Source organism: Schistocerca piceifrons, chromosome 2 (assembly GCF_021461385.2).
Source record: "Schistocerca piceifrons isolate TAMUIC-IGC-003096 chromosome 2, iqSchPice1.1, whole genome shotgun sequence".
Taxonomy (NCBI): Eukaryota; Metazoa; Arthropoda; class Insecta; order Orthoptera; family Acrididae; genus Schistocerca; species Schistocerca piceifrons.
This window is the reverse complement of record NC_060139.1, coordinates 1095192516-1095214753: the sequence shown is the minus strand read 5'-3', so window position 1 is coordinate 1095214753 and position 22238 is coordinate 1095192516. Positions and strand designations below refer to the sequence as shown.

At 40.9% G+C, this 22238-nt stretch overlaps 1 protein-coding gene across 1 annotated transcript in view; it reads left to right on the top strand.

The window, feature by feature from the left end:
* The window catches only part of LOC124776157 (Down syndrome cell adhesion molecule-like protein Dscam2), a 111552-nt gene that overhangs the window by 27743 nt on the left and 61571 nt on the right, over positions 1-22238 (top strand). The window lies entirely within an intron of this gene.

Genomic DNA, 22238 nt, shown 5'->3' with positions numbered 1-22238 from the left:
CAGGGAATTCATTCAGTTGACCAAACTGAGGAGGGGACTTGATTGTCAGATGTAAATTCCCTGATGTGGATGTAGAATATGGGAGGATGATGAGGAGTATAAGCACTCAAAAGAAATAATTAACATTGAAATTTATTCTGCCTATCATTGTTCCATCTATCCCTAACTGAAACCCTTGTCTCAATACAGGATCAAGAGAGCCTTGCAGCTATCTAATTCCAGCCCAGCAACAACAGACTGATACTCTTTCTGCCTCTGCCCATGCCTATTTCTGATGACGCTGTCTCCTCCTTTCTGTTACTGTCTGCTACGAGTCTCTCACTGGACCCCTAGTCCTAGAATTTTTTTTACCCTTCCCCATAGACCCCGCCAGTCCCTGACTTGATGTAGCATCTAAGGCTTCATTGGTTATATTACTTTCTTATTCTTTCATTATCTTTCAGAGGCTGAGTGAAGGAGATAGAAAGCTTTTCTCTATGGGGCCACCAAATTCATCCTAATCCTTCCACTGGGTTTTCATGACATATAGTTGCCTCCACCATAAGCTCCTTTCTCTTTTTCTGTCACAGCTTAGTTCACCAGCTTGCAATTATTGCCTAAGACACTTGGTTCATTAATTCTGTCATCTAATTTATCTTAACTGTCAAAGGTCTTTGCTCACTAATGCTGTTAAATAACTTACCCCTCATGTCTACAGGCCTCTTGAGTCTCTCTTGTGGCTCCTGTAGCCCAACTGCTTGACATTTTCACAGTAGGCTGGCCAAGCCAGCTCCAGTTGTCCAACATGTGCAGCACTTGTGGCTCCTCCTGCCATTCTCATAGTTCCATCAGTATTCTTACTAATTTTTAATATTATTTACAGGACTCTTTTCAGCTAAGGATATGACAGTGTGCAGAGCTATACATGTTTCAACATTTAAAATAGGTTTCCGACCTTTGCACTACTTTCAAATCTTATCTAGCTCAAACTGGACAGCTGTGCAACATTTTCAGGTAGCATTTCATTATAGGCAACTGCGTCATCTTAAAACTGAGGCAGTTACTATTAAAACTGTCTGCCAGATCAATGCTATATGACATGAACAACAAGGGTCCAATCCATTGTGCCTGGCATGCTTGAGGTTACGTCTGCTGCTGTCGATGACATGATATGTCCTCCCTGCCAAGAAATCCTCACTTCATTCACAAATTTAGTTTGGTACCCGATATAATCATACTTTTTTTAATAAATCTTTTTTAGGTACACAGTAAAACACTTTTTGTAAGTCAGAAGTAAGTGAGAAAAGTGTGAGCTGGGTTTCATATTTTGGAATTCATACTGGCTGACATGGAGGGCATTCTGTTCGAGATACTTCAACTGTTTTATGTCAGAATATATTCTGGGATTCTGCAACAGATGAGATTGGAAGGTAGCTTTGTTAATCACTTTTGCTGTCCTTGTTGTAGACTAATATGACCTGTGCTTGCTTTCTGTCACTAGGCACAGATTTTTATTCAAGAAATCTGTTGTATACTGTTGTTAATATGAGAGCTAAGTCAGCTGAAAAATTATGTGCAGAATTGGATTCCATCATAAACTGGAGCATAGTTTAATTTCAGCATTTTTAGCTATTTGTAACCACTAATATCTTCATCAGTCATTTTTTTTAGTGGCAGTAACCTGCAACTTCATCAATAAAGGATGTTTTGGAAATGGAGTTCAGTATTTATGCTTTCTTGAAAGATTCCATGATGCCTTCAGCTAGCATTCTCTTTATTTTATGTACAATTGTACAATTTCGGCCTTAGGCCATTTTCAAATATTTTATGGATAATTTTGTAGTAGTAAGTTACGCCACGTATATCATTGCTCTTACGATGAGATGTTTTATGCTATTTTAGGAGCATGTACTCCTAAAAAAAGCATAAAACATTTCAGATTTATTTTATGAGCATAACATGGAGTCATAGGTGCAACAACATACATGGCATAATTTAATACTGAAAAATCATCCATAAAACACTTGAAAATGTCCTAAGGCTGGAATTGTACATTTGTTCATGAAATAAAGAGAATGGCAGCTGAAGCCATCATGAAATATTTAAAAAAATTCATCGCAGCTGGAGACCCTATCACATTGAACATTAATGCTTTTGTTTTGCTACCCATGTCCTTAGTTCTCATTTCAATCTGTGAGTGTCTGGACACCAACCTCTGAGCCACAGACAGACTGTAGAAATGACCAGAATTTCTTCAGGTTTCATGAGAGGTCTTTTGATAAGATACTGCTAGTGTAGTTATAATAGCTTCACATCTTTCTTTTTTAAGAGCCAACAGTGTTTCATTTAGCATTTCTTTGCCTGTAACCATATGCTTTGTTGTACACTTGTGCTGTAATCACAATGACTGTATACCATGGAGCATCACACACATTATGAATAGTTCTACTACTTACATGTTGTCCAGTGCTTGTCTCCTAAATTTGAGCCTCAATTCCTGAACAGTTATACTACTTCCATGTCTGCCCAGTGCATGGTAAGCTATTCTTCTAAATTTGAGCCTCAATTCCTCTACATGTCCCTGTCCTGAGGGAAATATTTTGTCTTCTTCTTTAAGTTATGACATGACTGGCTCTGTATCTAACTTACTGAACATGTTATTCTTCCTACTTGTTTTTTGCTACCTTTCATACTTTAGTAATAATTGTTGCTACAGTTGCCTCATGGTTGCAGCACGGGTTAGCCAAGCGGTCTGAGGCATCTTGCCTCGGTTCGCGTGGCTCCCCCCGTTGGTAGTTCGACACATCCGTCGGGCATGGGTGTGTGTTGTTCTTAGCATAAGTTATATTAAGTAGTGTGTGAGCCTAGGGATTGATGACCTGAAGTTTGGTCCCATAGGAACTTACCACAAATTTCCAAAATATTACCCCATGGTCACTGATACCAGTTTCAGTCTGGATAGTCTGGAGAAATCAGATCTGTTTTTGTATCCGTTATGTGTAAAATATTTCCATCATGAACAGATTTTTGACCAACATTCTAGGTAGTTTTCAGAAGGCATTTATTAATGTTTTGGAGGACATCCTGCCATGACCAGCATTTACAGTATTGTAATTATACCCATGAATCATTGGATGATTAAAATCATCAATGATGAGAGTGTCATTGGGGAACATAAATACCAGCAAACTAAGTTTTTTATAAAATTTGCAGTAACATCTGGTGTGACTCTGTTAGTTTCACAGGAAGATCCAGTTACAAGTTTTCACCCAACCATGATACTCAGTTTTGCACATACAAGCTCATGTGCAGCATCAGTTTCTATCTCTGTAGATCTTAGTTTTTTCTCTGCTGCAACAAATGCACCACCTTCATTTTCCATTATTATATCTGTTCCATATACACTTTGATTTGTCCCAAACATCAAAGTGGTGCCAATTTAACCAGCTTTCTATGTCCAGTAGCATAAGCTCTGCTGCTTTCTAGGCACACTTCAAACTTAGGCACTTCACTGTGAATGCTTCAGCAATTAACTACTAAAATTTTAATACTCTTGCCTATGGAGAGCATTACATTAGATCTATAAGTGACACTTCTGGGTGTTTTACAGCTATCATTATCTGGAGTGATTGAAGAGTCAACTAATCTATAAAGCGCTTGTGTGCACCCCACTAGTCAGCTACACTGCTGATGTGTAGTTCAACACTCATCTGTTTAGAAAGATGCTACAGTTCTTAACTCTACAGTTTCCAGCCCTACATTGCAAGTCTAGCACATTGAAGAATAGCTTCTCATAGAACTTTCGAAGTCTCTGGTTCATACATTCAACTCTGCTCAGAACCTGGGTGCCCCAATAAATTTTGGGGAATTTGCTGCAGATAGTGAGCTACCATGAAATTCTGTGAGGATTTGGCCAAAGCCTTCTTCAGAAAAGGAAACAAACACACATTCATTCACACAAGCAAGCACACTTAATGCACACATAACCACCATCTTCAAAAGCTCAGGCTAAAATGCAACTGTCATGGAGAATGGAAACAGGAGTCTGGAGGGGGTGGGGAAGATGATAGCAGGGTATGGGTTGGGGGGAGGATTTTGGAAGTGGAGGATGTGTTGTAAGGAAAACTTCAAGCTGCGCAGTTTAGAAAAGTTGGTGGTGGAGGGGAGGATTCAAATGGCTCGGGTTATGAAGTAGGCACTGTGATCAAGCATGGTATGTTCACACCCTCTTTGTGGACTGCCCTCTGGAAGCTGTTGATTAGAGGGAATGGGGATGGTAGGTTACTGTGGATTGGGCCTGGGATAATTTTGAGAGTGGAGAATGTTTTATATGCACAGTTCAGAACAGTTGATGGTGGAGGGAAGGATCCAGATGGCCTGGGTAGTGAAGTAGACACTGAAATCAAATATGTTATGTTCACACCCTCTTTATGTGCTTCCCTCTGCCACAACACCCCATGTCTCTTCCCTTCACCGTTCCTCTCCTTTTTACTCCCTGTTCTCCTTCCCCCTCCCCACCTCCCTGCCCCACAGCATCCCCCCCTCCCCCCAGAGGGTCCACAACTCTTGCGGATACGTGCGTGGCGAGCACGGGGCCCCGAGCTATTGCAGCCCTTCTTTCCAGGGCTGCATTTCCTTCCCCTTCCCCTCCTCTCCTCTCCTTGCTTCTTCCCCCTCGCCCTCTCCTCTCCCTCTCTTGGTGTCCTTGGTTATGTTGGCCCCCGGTATCCTCCTGGTTATGGTGGTTTTGCAATTTAGCTTTGTTGCGAAATCACCACCTCCTTTTGGCACTCCCTGATCCCCCTCCGTGGTTTGACCTCCGTTACTAAATTTCTCTTCCGTACTGTGAGCCATTTGGGGAAGAGCACCTTACCTAGTGTCTCCGACGTGTGCCCTCCTAGTTCATTCCACCTTTCCTTTCACGTCGTCGTCTGATGCTAGGGTGCATAGCCAGCACGGTAGCCAGCCCGTGTGGTGTGGTCGCTATGTACCCTTTTGGTTGAGCCGTCCTGAACACACAGGGATCACACTTCTGATACCTGAGCTGTGACCTCCTCATGCAAGCCATGGAGTGGTTGCTTGTCATCCTGGAGCATCGGAACTCCCGGCAATGGCCGCCGTACCAGACGGCCCTTGCTGTGGCTGGGTGGCACCCGTTAGGAGAGCCCCTGATTGGAGTGGGTGGTATCAGGGCGGACGCTACACAAATGAAACGCATACGGGTCAAGAACTCTGGCCATTCTTCTGTGGCCGCCTCTCTGCGTGGGACTGATTCTTCTAGTGCTGCTTCTCCTGCCCCTTCGGCCTTCCCTTCCATGGCAACCCCCTGGGAAAAGGGTCAGGTCCATCGGCTAGGGGCAAAACCTTTCCCCGTTATCTGGTTTGCACCAGGACTGATGGGGATACTTTCACCAATACCAAACCTGTATTCTTTGTGGAACTCATTGAAGACAAGTTTGGCGAAGTGGACTCCCTGAGCAAGATGCGGTCAGGTTCGTTGCTGATCAAAACTGCTTCAGCTGCCCAGTCTGTGGCCCTTCGTGCCTGTACCCATCTTGGCACAATTCCTGTGTCCATTACCCCCCACCAATCTCTAAATATGGTTCAAGGTGTGATTTTTCACAGGGACCTCGTCCTTCAAACTGATGAGGAACTTCGGGACAATCTCAGACGGCGGGGTGTTCACTTTGTTTGGTGTGTTCAGAAGGGTCCTAAGGACAATCGCATTGATACTGGTGCCTTTATCCTGGCCTTTGAAAGGGATACCCTCCCTGAGAAAGTAAAGATCATGGTTTATTGATGTGATGTGAAGTCATACATCCCATCTCCTATGAGGTGTTTTAAGTGCTTGCGTTTTGGACACATGTCCTCCCGCTGTTCGCAGGCCCCTCTCTTTGGTGACTGTGGACGTCCATTCCATGAGGGGAGTCCCTGTGTTCCCCTTAATGTGTGTGTTAATTGTCATGGCAATCATTCTCCACATTCACCAGATTGCCCAGTATATAAGAAGGAAAACAAGATCCAGGAGTATAATTCTCTTGATCGTTTAACCTACACAGACACTCGTAAGAAGTATACACATTTTCACCCTGTGGCCATGACGTCTAGTTATGCTTTAGTTACATCTTCACACCTTCCTACCCTTCCTTACCGCAGTCCCGGACCCCTCTCCTCCCCCACCCATCCCCTGCGGCTCCCACACCTTCACCTCTGGGCACTGCTCCCCCTCCCCAGCAGGAGAAGTGCCCCACTCCTTCGGCGTCTGCCGGTCGAGGGCGCCCCTCCCGGGATGCCCCTTCCAGGCCCAAGGTCTGTTGCCATGCGATGATCGCGAGAACCGCGGTCTGTCGGCCTCCAGGTCGCCCGATCTCTTTCTGTTCCCAATCTTGCTACAGCTGGCTCCTTTATGCCACACAGCCCTCCTCGATCGCAACCAGAAAAGAAGAAGAAACATAAGTTCTGGGACAAAGAGCCTCTGGTGTCACCAGAGGTCCCATCCCCGGCTTCACCACCAGATTCTGACCTGTCGTTCATGCATGTCCCCCCTCCTTGTCAGTGACAGGTGGTGACCCGGCGGTATGACTAGCTTTAGCCTGTTCAACCACCATTTAAATCATCGTTCTGTGGTTATCCAATGGAATTGTAATGGATACTACCGTCACCTTCCAGAATTAAAATCCTTTATTTTGTCTTACTCTGCAGCTTGTGTGGTTCTACAGGAATCTCATTTTACTGATGCTCACTCACCGACCCTCTGTGGGTTCCGTGTTTTCTGTTGAAATCGGGTCGGACCCCTGCGGGCTTCTGGTGGCGTTTGTATGTTGGTCCGTACAGACATTGCAAGCATGTGGATTCCTCTTCAAACCACATTGGAAGCGGTTGCTGTTAGGGTCCACCTGGACTCTGAGGTCATGGTTTGCAATCTTTATCTCCCTCCTGACAGGACTCTTACCACAACGGCAACATCTTCTCTGGGTGTTTAACTGTATCTGGCTCCAGGGTGACTTCCCTTCTCAGTGGAGGGATAGCATCATGGTTCCTGTCCTAAATCCTAGTAAGAATCCCCTATTTGTTGACAGCTATCAGCCAATTAGTCTGACTAATGTTGTTTGTAAGTTACTTGAACGGATGGTAGCCCGTTGGCTCAATTGGACCCTCGAATCTCGGGATCTATTGTCCCCTTACCAGTGCGGCTTCCAAGAGGGACAGTGTCAAATTGATCATTTACTTCACTTGGAATCTGCAGTTTGGCAGGCTTTTTACCAGCACTGCCATTTGGTTGCAGTATTTTTTGACCTTAGCAAGGCCTATGACATGGCCTGGCGCCATCACATCTTACTTATCCTTCATCAGTGGGGTCTTCGGGGCCCACTCCCGATTTTTATCCGCCAGTTTCTCTTCGATTGGTCATTCAGGGTTCGGGTTGGTACTGTTTTTAGTTCTCCATGGTCCCAGGAGATGGGGATCCCACAGAGTTCTGTCTTGAGTGTACTTCTTTTCCTCATTGCTATCGATGGACTTGGGGCCTCTGGCAGTCCTTTGGTCGCCCCTGTCCTGTATGTGGATGATTTCTGCATTTGGGTTAGTTCCTCTTCGATGGCCTCTGCAGAGTGGCAGCTCCAGGGAGCTATATGGCATGCCTCTGCATGGACGCTCTCACACAGGTTTCAATTCTCTCCTTTAAAATCGCGGGCGGTCCACTTCTGTCACTGTACTACGATCCACCCTGACTCAGAGCTCTATCTCGATGCACAACGATTGCCTGTGGTCCCACAGTTCCGTTTCCTAGGTCTTCTTTTCGACAACAAGCTGACTTGGCTGCAACATATCAGACTTCTGAAGGTAGGATGTTTCCGTAAACTCAATGTCCTTCGCTTCCTTGCCCTCTCCTCTTGGGGTGCAGACCGCTCATCACCTTTATTGTGCTCTAGTTCTGTCTCGCTTGAACTATAGTTGTCAAGTTTATGGTTCGGCTGCTCCTTCCACACTGCACATACTGGATCCAGTCCACCATCGAGGTATCCGTTTGGCCACTGATGCCTTCCCTACTAGCCCTGTTGATAGTCTCCTGGTTGAACCTGGGATCCCCCCTCCCCCCCCCCCCCCCCTTTCTGTTCGGCAGTCCCAGCTTCTGGTGTCTTGTGCACTCGCTGTCCGTTCCTCTCCCACTCATCCTTCCTATTCTATCCTGTTCCCAGACCATGGACATCGCCCACCCGATTCCCGTCCTCGGGCTGGTTTACTGGTTGGGCTCCACCTTACGTCTCTTTGCCATGATTTTCAGTTTCCTTCTTTGTCCTGTCTTCCTCACTCCCTCCCCTCCCCCCCCCCCCCCCACCCCCTCGCCCTGGTTAGTTCCTCGGCCTCGATTTCGGATGGATCTCCACCAAGGTCCGAAAGATTCCATCCCCCCAATGGTGTTCCATTCCTTTTTCCGCTGAATTTTATGGGCTTTTTGGAATGCTGTTGTTTTTTACACTGATGGCTGTAAATCTGCTGATCATGTGGGGTACACCTTCACGTCCTCTGTTGGAACGGAAAATCATCTGCTGCTACCTACATGTGGGGTGTTTACTGTGGAATTGATGGCAATTTCCCAGGCCCTTTCCTTTATTAAACAGTCCCAACACAACTGCGTTTTGTTATGTACGGACTCAATGAGTGGCTTTCTGGCTATTGACTGATGTTTTTTGCGCCATCCCTTGGTCTCTGTCATCCATTACCATCTCGCTGATATTCACTGTGCTGCTTGTTCTGTTGACTTCCTTTGGGTCCCTGGCCATGTGGGTATCCCAGGTAATGAGCTTGCTGATCATTTGGCTGGGGGAGCAGTCACTTACCCCCCGTTTTCTGTAATCCCTCCTGCAGTGGATTTACGGCTTAACATCAAATCCCACTTCTCACAATCATGGGCCAACTCTTGGGAGGCTACTCCCCCATCTAATTAGGTGACACCAGGCCTGTGGCGTTCTTCCTTTCGCCTCTCCCGATAGGACTCTACCACACTGTGTTGTCTCCGCATTGGCCATACCAGCCAATGAGCCACCCCCACTTTGTGGTTGTGGAGCCATCCAGTCAGTAGCCCACATTTTGGTTGAATGCTCCCTTCTTTTGGCTCTGTGTGCTAAGTACAGACTCCCCCGCACTTTTCCTTTGATGTTGGCTGACGATTCCCGGATGGTCTCCCTGGTTCTCGGTTTCCTCCAGGGAAGTGGTGTTTATTCTCAGTTTTAAGGTTTTTAATCTCTCTCTGGTGTTGGGGCAGGGCAGTGAGTGTTGGGGTATCTCCCACTGTAAGCCGTGTTTGGAGATTCCCAACTGCCCTCCCTGACCGAGATCCTCTTTTCTTCCCCTTTTACTCTGTTTTTATCTTTTTTTTTTTTTTTTAGGATTGGTTAGTCTTCTTTTCCCATACGTATTTCTACATTCTAGCAGTTTCACCTTTTAAGTCGCAGGTGGTCTTGCCTCTGCTGCTTCAGCATAGCGTTGGGTTCGTTCTCTTGCTGACTTCCCTCATTTTGTTTTTACCATTGACAACATGACAGCCCTTTTACATTTTTAGCCTTTCCCCTTTTATTGTTCTGACTTTTCTGAGATGTCACACTAGCGGAATGGACCACATTTGAAACAGGGACTGATGACCTTGCTGTTTGGTCCCTTAAACCCCTAACAACCAACCAACTAACCAACCCACAGCATCCCAATTCTGTGCTTGTTGGCAATCTAGTCCCTGCACTCTTTACCAGACAGCATTCTTCTGTCCCCCCCCCCCCCCCATCTGTACCCTGCTATCCCTTCCCTGCCTGCTTCCATTCTACATGACAGTTGCATTCTGGTTCGAGGTGTCAGAGATTGTGGTCTCGTGTGTGTGAGATGTGCTTGCCTGTATGAATAAGTGTGTGTATGTTTCCTTTTCTGAAGAGGGTTTTGGCCAAAAGGTAGTGTGTAAGCATCAAGGGTCTTTTTATTGTGCATGTCTGCAACTCAACATATCAGGTGGGTAGCAATCTATCTTTTACTTACATTGTTAAAGTATTACTTCAGAACCAAGATGACTGGCATCACTTGCTTCAATGGGCACTACAATCTGAAGTTGATTGCACCCTGGTCCCCAATGGCTGCTGGAGCAGTCTCTTCGACAAGTTCAATTTGGCTTCCATTCATGCACAATGAGGGCAAATGTTTAACCTTCTCACTCCATGCTTCAGTTTTTTCTTAGGGCATACCATTATTCACTGTAAATTTCAACTACTTTTGATTAACAGACCTCTGCACATTTGTGCTTGCCTTTTCACGGCACAGGACACAACAGGCTTCTCAATAGGTGAAATGTATTTCACTGGCTCTTTTTAAGTTTCTGTTGCAGACAGTACCTTGAACTTGTTGGTTACACCCTGGTCCTTGCCTCCCCCATACAGAGCCACTAGACCTGCCACCAGCACATCACTCACAGTCAAGTGGAAATACACTGATAGATTATTTATACACTGCAGAGGACACGTCACCCATTGAAGAAGGTAGGACTTGAAATATCTTTGATAGCTCTGGTACACAATCCTCGGCAGCTCGCTCAACACACCAATATGAAGCAGCAGCCACTTGCTTGAAAGCAGTTAGAGGAATTTTCAGCTGCTTGTGAAAAGCAACCAACTCATCCTACACCCAAGTGGCTGCATTTTGACTAGTGCAGGTTTTATCTGAACACTAAATAAAATAAACTTTAAATTAGCCTCACTGGGATTGTTTTAATTTCAGGATCCGTAGTGCTACATGGATTGCAACTTCTTTTTAACACTTGGGACAAAGAACACCCAATGATTTGGTTTGTGTAAATAACAAGAGAAAACCAAAACAGAACAGAGACCAAAACAGAACAGAACAGAAACCAAAACATTGCATTAAAACAAGCGTTCAGTGCATAGTACTGTGGAATGTGGAAAAAACCGCAAATCGGCGTTCATAAGAAGAAGAACAACACCAAAATTGCAACAGGAGTGTAATATGTAAGAAATTGTCCACGCAACCTGCCACTGATGATGCCTTGCAGAAAATAAAGGCGAAACACATATGGCACTAAAATTGTGTTTTATTCAGTTGCTGTCAGATGGTCCATAAATAAAAATTATCAATATACCGTAACAAGAGAAAAACCTGGCATAAATTTCATACAATCCTTAATGATAACTGTATGTTGCACTTTTTTTGTAGTTATATTCAGTAACAGAGTTGTGTAACAATTGGTAACAATGTCGATAAAGACAAATGTTGTCAATATGCACTATTGTATAAGGAGAGACTAAATAAAACATACCACAGTTACAGTAAGCACAAAGCACAATACTAAACTGCAGCAGTTGAATTCAAATGACATAAAATTTCAAACACTTACTTAGAAGAATCAGGTAAATGAGAAGAAAAAGTGGAAATATTGTAGTAATCACATAATTAAGTACACTGCTGTAAGATGAGTTGATGTCTTGAACATGTATTGTTGACCAAATTTTCTGAATACAAAACTGTAGCTCTCAATATGCCGTAAAATATGTTAAACACAACACTTTTTTTTTTTTAAAGAAGGCTACTGTTGCCAAAAGTTTATAAGAAAAACAAATATAATTTACAATGGACAATGTAATAGGAAATTTTGTGCAGCTTCAACAAATGTTCAAAGACGCACAATATATCATGATACATACAGGCCTTGAAACAATCAATGATGGATAATGGGAAAATAAACAGTAGAAGTTTTTCCCAGATTTGAGAAATTCTAGAAACTGTCTTGCACATGTAGCCTCACATAAAGAAAAAGGTTGAAGTTGGCATGTATATAGAAGTGAATATGTAAAGAAATGTGTGATGTGCACAGATTTATACTTAGCTCAATTTGTGTCACCTTCTACACTAGCATGCCATTGATGAACACAGTAGTGTCTCTTTATAATCCTCAAAATAGTGAAGATCTTGGAGTACCAACAAATTATAATACGTACTTGGAGTAGCTAATAATGCAATTCTGCTGCTTGAGATATACAGCGTAACATGAAAGTGACAATAACTGCACCAACAAGAGTGACTTCACAAAGTGAGACAATTATTGACAACATAATTACTAATATGTGTAACTATGAGTCACATGTAGTTCAGACAGAAATATCTGATCATCACGGACAACTAATCAGCTTTTGCAGAAGTAATGACACAGTATCAGAACCAAAACATACAACCAAAGAAATTAGGATCATCAGTGAACAAAATATCATCTTTAGAACAATGTTAAGTAAGGAAACCTGGAATGAAACCCTACAGGCCCAGAGTGTAAATGAAAAATATGATGCATTTATTTCAACAATTAAGTACCATTTTAATGTAGCATTTCCCAAAGTAAAGAGAGAAGAAAGGCATCAAGATCAAACACAGTGGATTACGAGTGAAATACTAGAACAGCGAAGGAAGCTTCAGGACATGAGACGGATGGGCGAAGCTGAAAACTATAAAATGTTAAAAAAGAAGTATAGAAAAACAATAAGAGAAACGAAAGCAAGAGCAATTGACACCACTATAGCGAACTCAAAAAACAAGGCAAAGGCAGCTTGGAATGCAATCAATGCTGAAAGAAAGGAAAAAGATGGGTCAAACAAAGAAGAAGGTATTAGGTCAATTAAAGTAGACAACACAGTGGTCACAGATGGTATGGAAATAGCAAACACACTGAATAATAACTATATCAGTATAGTAGAAAACCTAAAATTGGAAAGAAATAGTCAAAAACAGAAGGGTATTAAGGTACCAAAAAGATCATGCAGTACTATGTTCTTAAGACCAGTCACAGAAGATGAATTGCGGAAAACTATACAGAAACTGAAGTCCAAGAAATCAGCTGGTGATGATGAAATATCAAATCATGTAATAAAGCTGGTATGTGAGGAGATAATAACACCACTGCTGAACATAGCAAACTGTTCTTTCAGAGATGCAATTTTTCCAGAAAAACTGAAGATAACGAAGGTAGTGCCAGTGTACAAGAAAGGGTGTAAGGATGATCCCAACAACTACAGACCAGTTTCACTGATATCAGGTTTCTCAAAAATCCTAGAAATGCTTATGTATACCAGATTAGTTAACTATTTGGACAATCATAACATTCTCATGACCTCACAACATGGTTTCAGAAAGGGTAAATCTACAGAATCAGCAATTGTCAGTCTAACAGAATACATTTTACAGTCCTTAGATGAGAAAAAGGTTATCTCTGCAATGTTTCTGGATCTTTCAAAGGCATTTGACACCATTGACCATGAAATGCTGATACAAAAATTAAGCTACTATGGCATTCGGGGGCAACCAGGTGAATGGATAAAATCATACTTGTGCAACCGCAAGCAGTATGTACCATTAGGAAACTCGTACCAATCAGAAACCAAATCCATCAAATATGGAGTGCCGCAGGGTTCGGTAATGGGGCCATTGTTATTTAATGTATTTGTTAATGATATAGGTGTTGAGGAGGAAGAAAAGAAAATATTGTATGCTGATGACATGACAATACTAAATAGTGACCAAAATATGGAACAGCTTGAGAGAAGAGCATACATATCTGCAAATGTCACAGCTCAATGGCTGTTGGAAAATGAACTGGTTAAAAATCTAAAAAAAGACTATGTATGCAGTGTTTAAAAAAAAGGAAAAGGCTGTAGACATGGATTTAGAGGTTGACGGAACAAGGCTGGAAGAAGTAGAATCTGCTAGATTCTTAGGTATTCTTGTGGATAATGAACTGAAATAGAAAAATACATATTAATAATGTCTGTAAGAAACTGAGCTCTGTCATATTCTTAATGATGCAGCTATCACAGTATTCAGACAAGAACCTTCTGTGTACAGTGTATCATGGACTTTTCGAACCATACTTACAGTATAGAGTGACGGTGTGGGGAAACTCAAACAAACAAGAGACAAAACGAGTGTTCACATTACAAAAAAAAAAAAAAAAAAAAAGCAATTAGGACCATTTTAAGAAGAAAGACCTCTGAAACATGCAGAAACTGTTTCAAGAATTTAGGTATCTTAACTTTTTCATCATTATATATATACAAAACAATAATGTACATCACAAAAGGTAGTGAGGACTGGATTACAAATGCTAGTGTACACACCCACAATACAAGAAAGAAGAATGAAGTACGGAGCATACCCCACCGACTGGCAATGCTAGAAAAAGGACCCCAGTACTCGGGTATCAGACTACTAAGAAGTCTGCCCAAAACCCTGCAAGATAGTGTACTTCACAATGAATTTACAAAGAAACTTAAAGACTATCTCATTGAAAAAGAGTTTTACAGTGTTGCAGAATACTTATGCCATTAAATTTGTATATATTGTTACTCATTATCAGTGATGTAAAAATGTAAGCTAAAGGTGTAGAAAAATAACTGATAAAGAATTTTAATACTTTGACATGTCCTATATTACACGTACATTTACTGTACACGATGTAATCTTACAGGATCAAATAAAATTCAATTCAATTCAAGGTACACAATTTTCCTGCCCAATACTCTGATGCTCCATTAGGGGCGAAGGGCACAGCCCAGAATCTTTAAAACATGGGTTCCTGTACCCAGAATCTTTAAAACATGGGTTCCTGTAGGATGTTGACATTTTGCCAGAATAAGTTTAGTAAGAAACTTCTGAAAAATGTAACTCCAAGATGCTAAGTCTTTTTTTCTCCAATTCCCACATTCGAGGTCTGTTCAAAAAATTCTGGAACTTCGTACAAAAATTTTTTATACACTTAGCTTTCAATTATTATACATTGTCCCCTTCGAAATGCTCACCTCCATAGTTGATTCACTGCTCTCAACACTATTTCCACTTCTGGAAGCGGTTTTTGTATGCCTCTTGGTGAATCACATGAAGCACCATCTTCAAATTTTCTTTTATCTCATCCATCGTTGCAAATCTTCATCCTTTCAGTGGGGTTTTCAACTTGAGTTCTGGTTTTCTTAAAGAACATCTTGTTCTTATGTGCACGATACGAAAGCTCTTCACAGATTGCAGGGCGAAGGTCTTTCTAGCCTTGTCTCATGAGCCATGGGGAAAATTTTGCGGTAAAATGAGTGTCATCAGTACCTGTTGAAGGGTGTCCTGAACAATGGTCATCTTTGACTTTCATCTGGCCATTTTTAAACCATGTGAACCATTCATAATATCAAGTATAGATTAAACACCCATAGGTTTCCTACAGCACATTGTGTGTCTCAGTAAAGGCTTTCATAAGTTTCAAGCAAAATTTAATGCAGATGCATTGCTCCTCTAACTCTGCCATATTGAAACTCGCAAATTATGTGACACAACATTCTACTCATTAAAACACTGAACGATAACTAACAGAGATACAACAGTGAAACTTCCGGTAGTTACACATTAAACATAGGTATGTGCAGGGATGCCAACAGCATTTTGCTCCAACACACCATTGGTGCAAAATTATGAATGTTCCAGAATTTTTTGAAGTTACAGAATTTTTTGAACAGACCTCATACAGTGGACATATTGCTCTTTAAACATGTGGGATATGACTGATCATCAACCTATTTCCTTACAATCCTCAAGAAAACACTGTTGAAGATTTGTGGACTTGCATACAAATTGTGTAGATTGTTATATCCCAGGTCTTTCTAACTTAAGATCACTACATCAACAACATTTGATTGAAATGGCTGGTAGCTTCACTCCACACTAAACCTGCAGTCAGATGTCATGTACAGTGCTGTGTACTATCATGTACATTATGTAGTATGTAGTTAAGTGTAGTCATATGAATCTTTCTTGGTGTTCCAATTACATTCTTTTCCAGGAACATTGTAAGCTTAGTTTTTCAAACTCAGTTCATTTTACCAATTGTTAGTGGTCTATTTATTTCTTTTGCTGACCATCCTGTCATGGGCTCCAACTGCGCTAAATAATAGAAATCATCAAGTCATCCTACAAGTTCATTGTTAATCTTGAAATGGCGTTCAAAAATCTCAAATGAAATCAGCAAGAGCTGTCATACTACATGTGAGGTTAGCACAACAGAACCCAAATTTGCAGAGAAAACCAAGTGATTTTAATACGATTTACTTATCTTGAGTAACAGTGCTCTTGCAGATGTCAAAACTGGATAGTTCATTGCTCCAGGATCATATTCTGTTTTCTTCAGTTCTGTTATATAGGGTTCTTACGATATTAAAAATAATAACAATGGCCATATAATTATTTAATGATTTATATTTAATTTTACAAGCATACTCATTTTGACTCAGTGTATCAATGCCTTTCACAACAGACACCCCACATGCGCAATTCTTTGACGTAGACAGGATCTACAGAAGCACATGTGCTTCTGTTAACATCAAGAAACCACCTTTCACTTAGTAAAAAAAGCTTCCAATATGGTGGACTTACCGCAAAGATCAAATGAGTAATTACATTTTAGTCTACTTATGCAGAAAACTAATAGAAAACGGTGCTTATGATAAAAATAGAACAGATGCTGATGATTTTCATATACTTGTTCTGTATTTATGTAATGACCATTAATTATAAGGGGTGATCGAAAAGTTTCCATCTGAGGGCTTTTCTGCAGCATTCGTGGAACACAGCATGACTCTGTTGGGGGTATATAAGCTCCAACATGTAGGCAAGAGATTAGTGTGGGATTTATGTCTTTTTGATGTGCATGCAGTAAATGCAGAAATTTTGACAATGGCAACATTATTACCATGTGTGTCCAGACATAACTAGTGTGCTGTTATTATTCCCTTGGCTGGCAAGAGAAAAACACTGCTGGACAGCATGTCTGTCATAAACCACCATTGGGGAATAGTGTGCTAAATTCTGTGCTGGTCGTGATTTGACACAAGATGCGGGTCGATCTGGGAGGCCAGCATCATCATTTACTCAAGTGGGAGACACTCAAGCACCCATCCTATAGATCTGATCTCTCCCCATGTAATTACAGCCCCTTTGGTCCCTTAAGAAAGGCCTTTAAGGGTTGTTGATTCCTGTTGGACTAGGATGTGCAGCAGGCAGTTATCGACTTCTTGACGCAGCAGAACACTGTGTTTTAACAAACGGTAACTTCAACCAGGTGCATCGGTGTGATATTTTCCTCAATGCTCATGGCAGTTTTGTTTGATTCTGGTCTGCGTGGCCTCCAAAAAGAAATTGTTTGGTCACCCCTTAAATCTTAAATTCACATTTTAAAGTTTGTTTTTGTCTAAACATGATCTATTAAGTGTTGGTATTATATTAACAGTTTAAAAATCCCAACAGATTTGTCATGTCAACGGTTTTACAAATTCTGAATAATACAATTACACAATAATACAATTACACAATTTAGTATTTCAAATTTCAAAAACAACATAATCCAGCAAGTTTGACAAGATATAAAATGCATTCTGCATATTCTGTCTCCTAAACTTCTTGATGAGCTATAAATTCAAAGAAACTAGTTACTTTTTCTAAATAAGTAAATTCATAATTTATTTATTTCATTAAATTACATTACATTTCATTAATATCCTGAAAATCTAATGTGTCTTTTTAGGTTTCATTAGGAAGTTGTGGCCATTATCAAAGTATATTGGATACTGTTCGTATTTAAATTGCTTTGCAGTGTATTAGTTTTGAATATTTGCATACGGTAAACTTGGTCATAATTATAGTTTGCTAAAAACATTTCTTTTCTTTGTTAACAGTAAGAACATAAGTCAAATATTATGACATTGTGCAAGCATAGGCAATGAGAGTATTCAAAATATGAATTTTATATGCTGCCAACTGACCATGGAAAATGTTGATAAACAACCTGATTCACGTTGGGTGACAGCTGACCAGACACCGTATTGAAATGATCAGTACCTTGCCTAAAATGTTATAATCACTACAGTTCAGTTTTGGTATGTAGGTATTTATTTATTCATGTCTAAAGCATCAAACTTCAACATACAAGATACATACAAGTACGAATACAACACTTTGTAGAGATGTGAAATGAAATGATCACATTGGTTTATTGGCACAGTGCTAGAGAAATGTAGTGAGTCTAAAAAGGAGAAGACTTACAAATCACTCAGGGGGATGGTAGCAAATAGGAGTGAAGGGGATATCGAATTTATGCAGAGAAGGGCAACACGAATGGTCACAGGTTTCTTTAACTGATGGGAGAGTGTCACAGAGATGCTGAAGGAACTAAATTGGTTGACCCTTAAAGAGAGATGGAAAGTATCCTGCGAAAGCCTAATTCCAAAGTTTCAAGAAGCTTAAATGATGACTCCATGAATATACTTACCCCCTATGTATCATTCCTGTAGGGTTCATGAGGACAAGACTAGGTTAATTACAGTGCCCTCAGAGGAATTTAAACAGTCATTCTTCCCATGCTTTTTAGGGAGAAGCCTTAATAATTGTTACAGTGGAAAATACACTGTGCCATGTACTTTACAGTGTTTCACAGAATGTGGCCATAGATGTAGAAATAGCACTTGTAGACTAATTGCTAATTTAAAATTTGATACAGTGGTACATCTTGCAGGACATAGTCTTCACTGGTATGGTTTGTTGTACTCCAGTTATGATCTCTTATAAAGTATTGCAAATTTTAACTTTGAAGAATACATCAAATTAAAAGGTGATGATGACTATCTAAGCAACTTTAGCCCAGTTTATGGCAATCACTGTGCCTTTAGAGCTTGCAGACATCAAATCAACAATGACACTTCTTGTAGGACGCTGTCTACATTGCTGTAAGTGCTCCATAGTTTGTTGAACTCCTCAAGTACAAAGGGCTGATGATACGAAATAACCTCATTCCTGGAAATTGTTTTTTGACCTTGCAAACCCTGTCTCAACTTATTCAGTTTTCCACAAGGGACATTCTTCAGAAAAACCAGCAGCTGTATTTCCAAAGGATTTATCCAGTGTTGTTGAGACATCATCTTGTTCATAGATTATTGATAACACATCTTTTGGCCAGTGTTATCTGATGCCCTTATGAAACTTTTTCTGGATGTCAGTTTTTAAGGAGCAGGATGATTGCTGTATGATGGCTGTTTATCAAAGGCTGATATTGTATACATTTCTCTGCATACAGCTACCTCAATCAGATAAGTGGAGTGACAATTCTAGATAAATGGTAGAGTTTATCCTATGTGTAGGATTCAGACATCCAGTAATAAGTCTACATGACTCATTGAGAGTGATATCCCCTTACCGAGCGAGGTGGCGCAGTGGTTAGCACACTGGACTCGCATTCGGGAGGACGACGGTTCAATCCCGTCTCCGGCCATCCTGATTTAGGTTTTCCGTGATTTCCCTAAATCGTTTCAGGCAAATGCCGGGATGGTTCCTTTGAAAGGGCACGGCCGATTTCCTTCCCCATCTTTCCCTAACCCGAGATTGCGCTCCGTCTCTAATGACCTCGTTGTCGACGGGACGTTAAACACCACTAACCTAACCGATATCCCCTTGTTTAACATAGCCAGAATTGTATCTGCAGTATCCCTGCGACCAGACACCCCAATGGAGCCAGATAAGGTGGTGTGAATGGTGCTGTGGAATAGTGCAGAAACTTATTGTAGATGGTGCATGTTGTCCACCATTTGGGCAGACCTGCTGACGGAGGTGTTTATCTGTGTGGGTCAGTAAGCCGAACAGGGTAGTGGTTACACAGAGTTCAACTACTGCAGACCGCACCTTCTGTATCATCCCAAGCGTTGTTGCTGAGAGCTCAGTCAACAGCTGCTGGTGCCAGCTGTGTGCTGAGTTAACCACGTGCATATCTCTACGAGGATTAAGACTTTCTGCTTCCCATAGATTGACTCACAAGGTGAGTTGTTTCCTCTCACAAGGTTTGATTCTCTGTTTATTATCAAACCATCATTGGCCAATGAAGTCCCCATGCCAAAAGTGTAATGTAGCAGCAGTGTCACACCAGTGCAGATCTTAAAAGTACCTAACAGGACTCGCATATTCATCTGCTGTGGGACACAAAGGTGAAGCTGTAATTTTAATTGTTTTTGCTGCTGCACCACAGGATTATCACACAATTTAATGCAGTATATTGTTTCTTGCAGATAATTTTTGTTTTTCAGTAAGACACTGAAGTTTGAAGGTCAATGTCTGGTTAGTAGTGACCCCATGATATATGGGTGAGAAACTGTGTTCCAGCCGCACTCATCTCCAAGTCACGCATAGATTTCTGAGGACATCTGTTACTCAGATGCAACATGAACACTTATGTTTTGCTTGGATTTGGTTTTAATAGATTCTTACACTAGTATTTATCTCACTCTTCCAAAGCAGTTTTAAGATTTATTTTCAACTGTTTAAAGGTCTCACTGTGAGAAGAGAGGGCAAGCTTATCAGCATGGATGAACCTTCATTTGTTATTATGCAGGGGTTGATCGTTGGTATAAATATTAAATAACAGATGAGTCAAAACATTGACCTATGGTAACCTCTTCTTTTTGACCCTCCACTGACTGTGATGATCTTGAATCATTTTTGTAAAATGGTAAGCTTTAGTTATTCCATGCATTTTTTGAAGGTGTGTTTGATGGTTTATTGTGTCATAAGGTGCTGTTAGGTCAATAAATGTTATTCCAGTGACCTTTCTTGTCTCAAAGCCATTTCAGTATGCTGGATTAGATTTAATACTTGTGCTTTAGTGTCCTTACCCAGTCTAAATCCAGCTTGCTGTGGGATTAAGAGGGTTTCAACTGCTTCTAAGAGTCTATTATGGTTCATTTGTTCAAAAGTCTTGCAGATATGATATAGAAGAGCCATTAGTCTGTAACTGCTTGGTTTGTCAACTTGCTTGCCTGGTTTCAGAAAGGCAGCTACATGAAACTTGCATAATTGAGACAATTTTTGAAGAAACATAGGAGCTAGTTTTTGGACCAAAATGTTTTATTTGTTTGACTATTATATAATGTAAGCCAGCAGCTTTACCAATTTTAGCACTGGTATTGCTCTCTCCAGTTTTTCTTCGACAAATGGTTGAGAAAGGTGACTCAGTTCCTCTTCCAGAGACCTGAATATTTTAGTTGGAGACTTATGTGTATGGCTCTCATTTACCATTTTAAGCATGGTAACAGCTATCTGATCATCAGAAATGTTGAAATGTTGCTCATACATATCTCTTAGCCAGATCATTATTTAATCTCTTCAGCAGTCTCTATATATCTTCTGCCCCCCCCCCCCCCCTTCTTCTGGATATCTCTAGTTCTTTAATAAGTTCCACCCACTGCTCTCTTTTGACTTTAGTGATAAATTTGTTAAGGTGTTTGCAGCTACAGTTGTTTCCATGAAAGGTTTAAGATACGTCTTAAACTATTGCATTGTGCTTGGGGTAAGTTCATATACATAGCTGATTCAAGAAATAGTCATCCATGGGTGTTTTCTCTACAATTTAATCATGGACTCAGTTGTAGGGACTACTTCGATTATCTTCTATGACTTTCAGTTTCTCCCAATTAGCCTTTAAGAAGTTAACCTTAGATGGAATAGTACTACCTGTGGTCTTATTGCCAACATACGTGGACATATTATTGCCTTATGTTGGGTATTTGGGATGGGTGTGCATCCATATGGACTTTGCGCATTGTTCAGCAGTGTTATCAGCAACAACAAAAAACGTCAGGATTGTAGCCACACATGTATCTGCAACAGTTTAACAATGCAGGTTTTTTGTTGTTATGAAATAGTGTTAACTGATAAGTGCCTGCCTAATGGAGAACATTTTCACAGTTTTTGTTATCATCATTATAACCCCATACAATATTATGACTGCAGAAATCTTCAATTAAGTACTTAATTTTTCCTGTATGAAAGTTCTCAAGCTCATCAAAACCAAATTTGTTACCTGGAGGTTTGTATAAAGGTGAAATACTCAATCATAAAGTTCTCTAGTGTTACTCTCTAAGTTGTTTCCTTCTCTAGACATCAGTGAATATTATCTTAATATCCAGTTGTTCAAACATTGAAATCCCTTACTGTTGATGGGACTTTTCAGCAATGAGAGACAAACTAAGGATCCTAGAGCACAGTTACAGTTGTCTTTGTGTGTTTCTTGGATACATGTGGCATCATATTTCTGTTTGAAACATAGCTGCTTCAGCAAATCTATGTTGCTCAGAGGTAAGCCTTCTATGATGATATAAATTATTGTCATTTTGGATCTGACAAAGGCTGAATTTTGACTGGAAGATTAT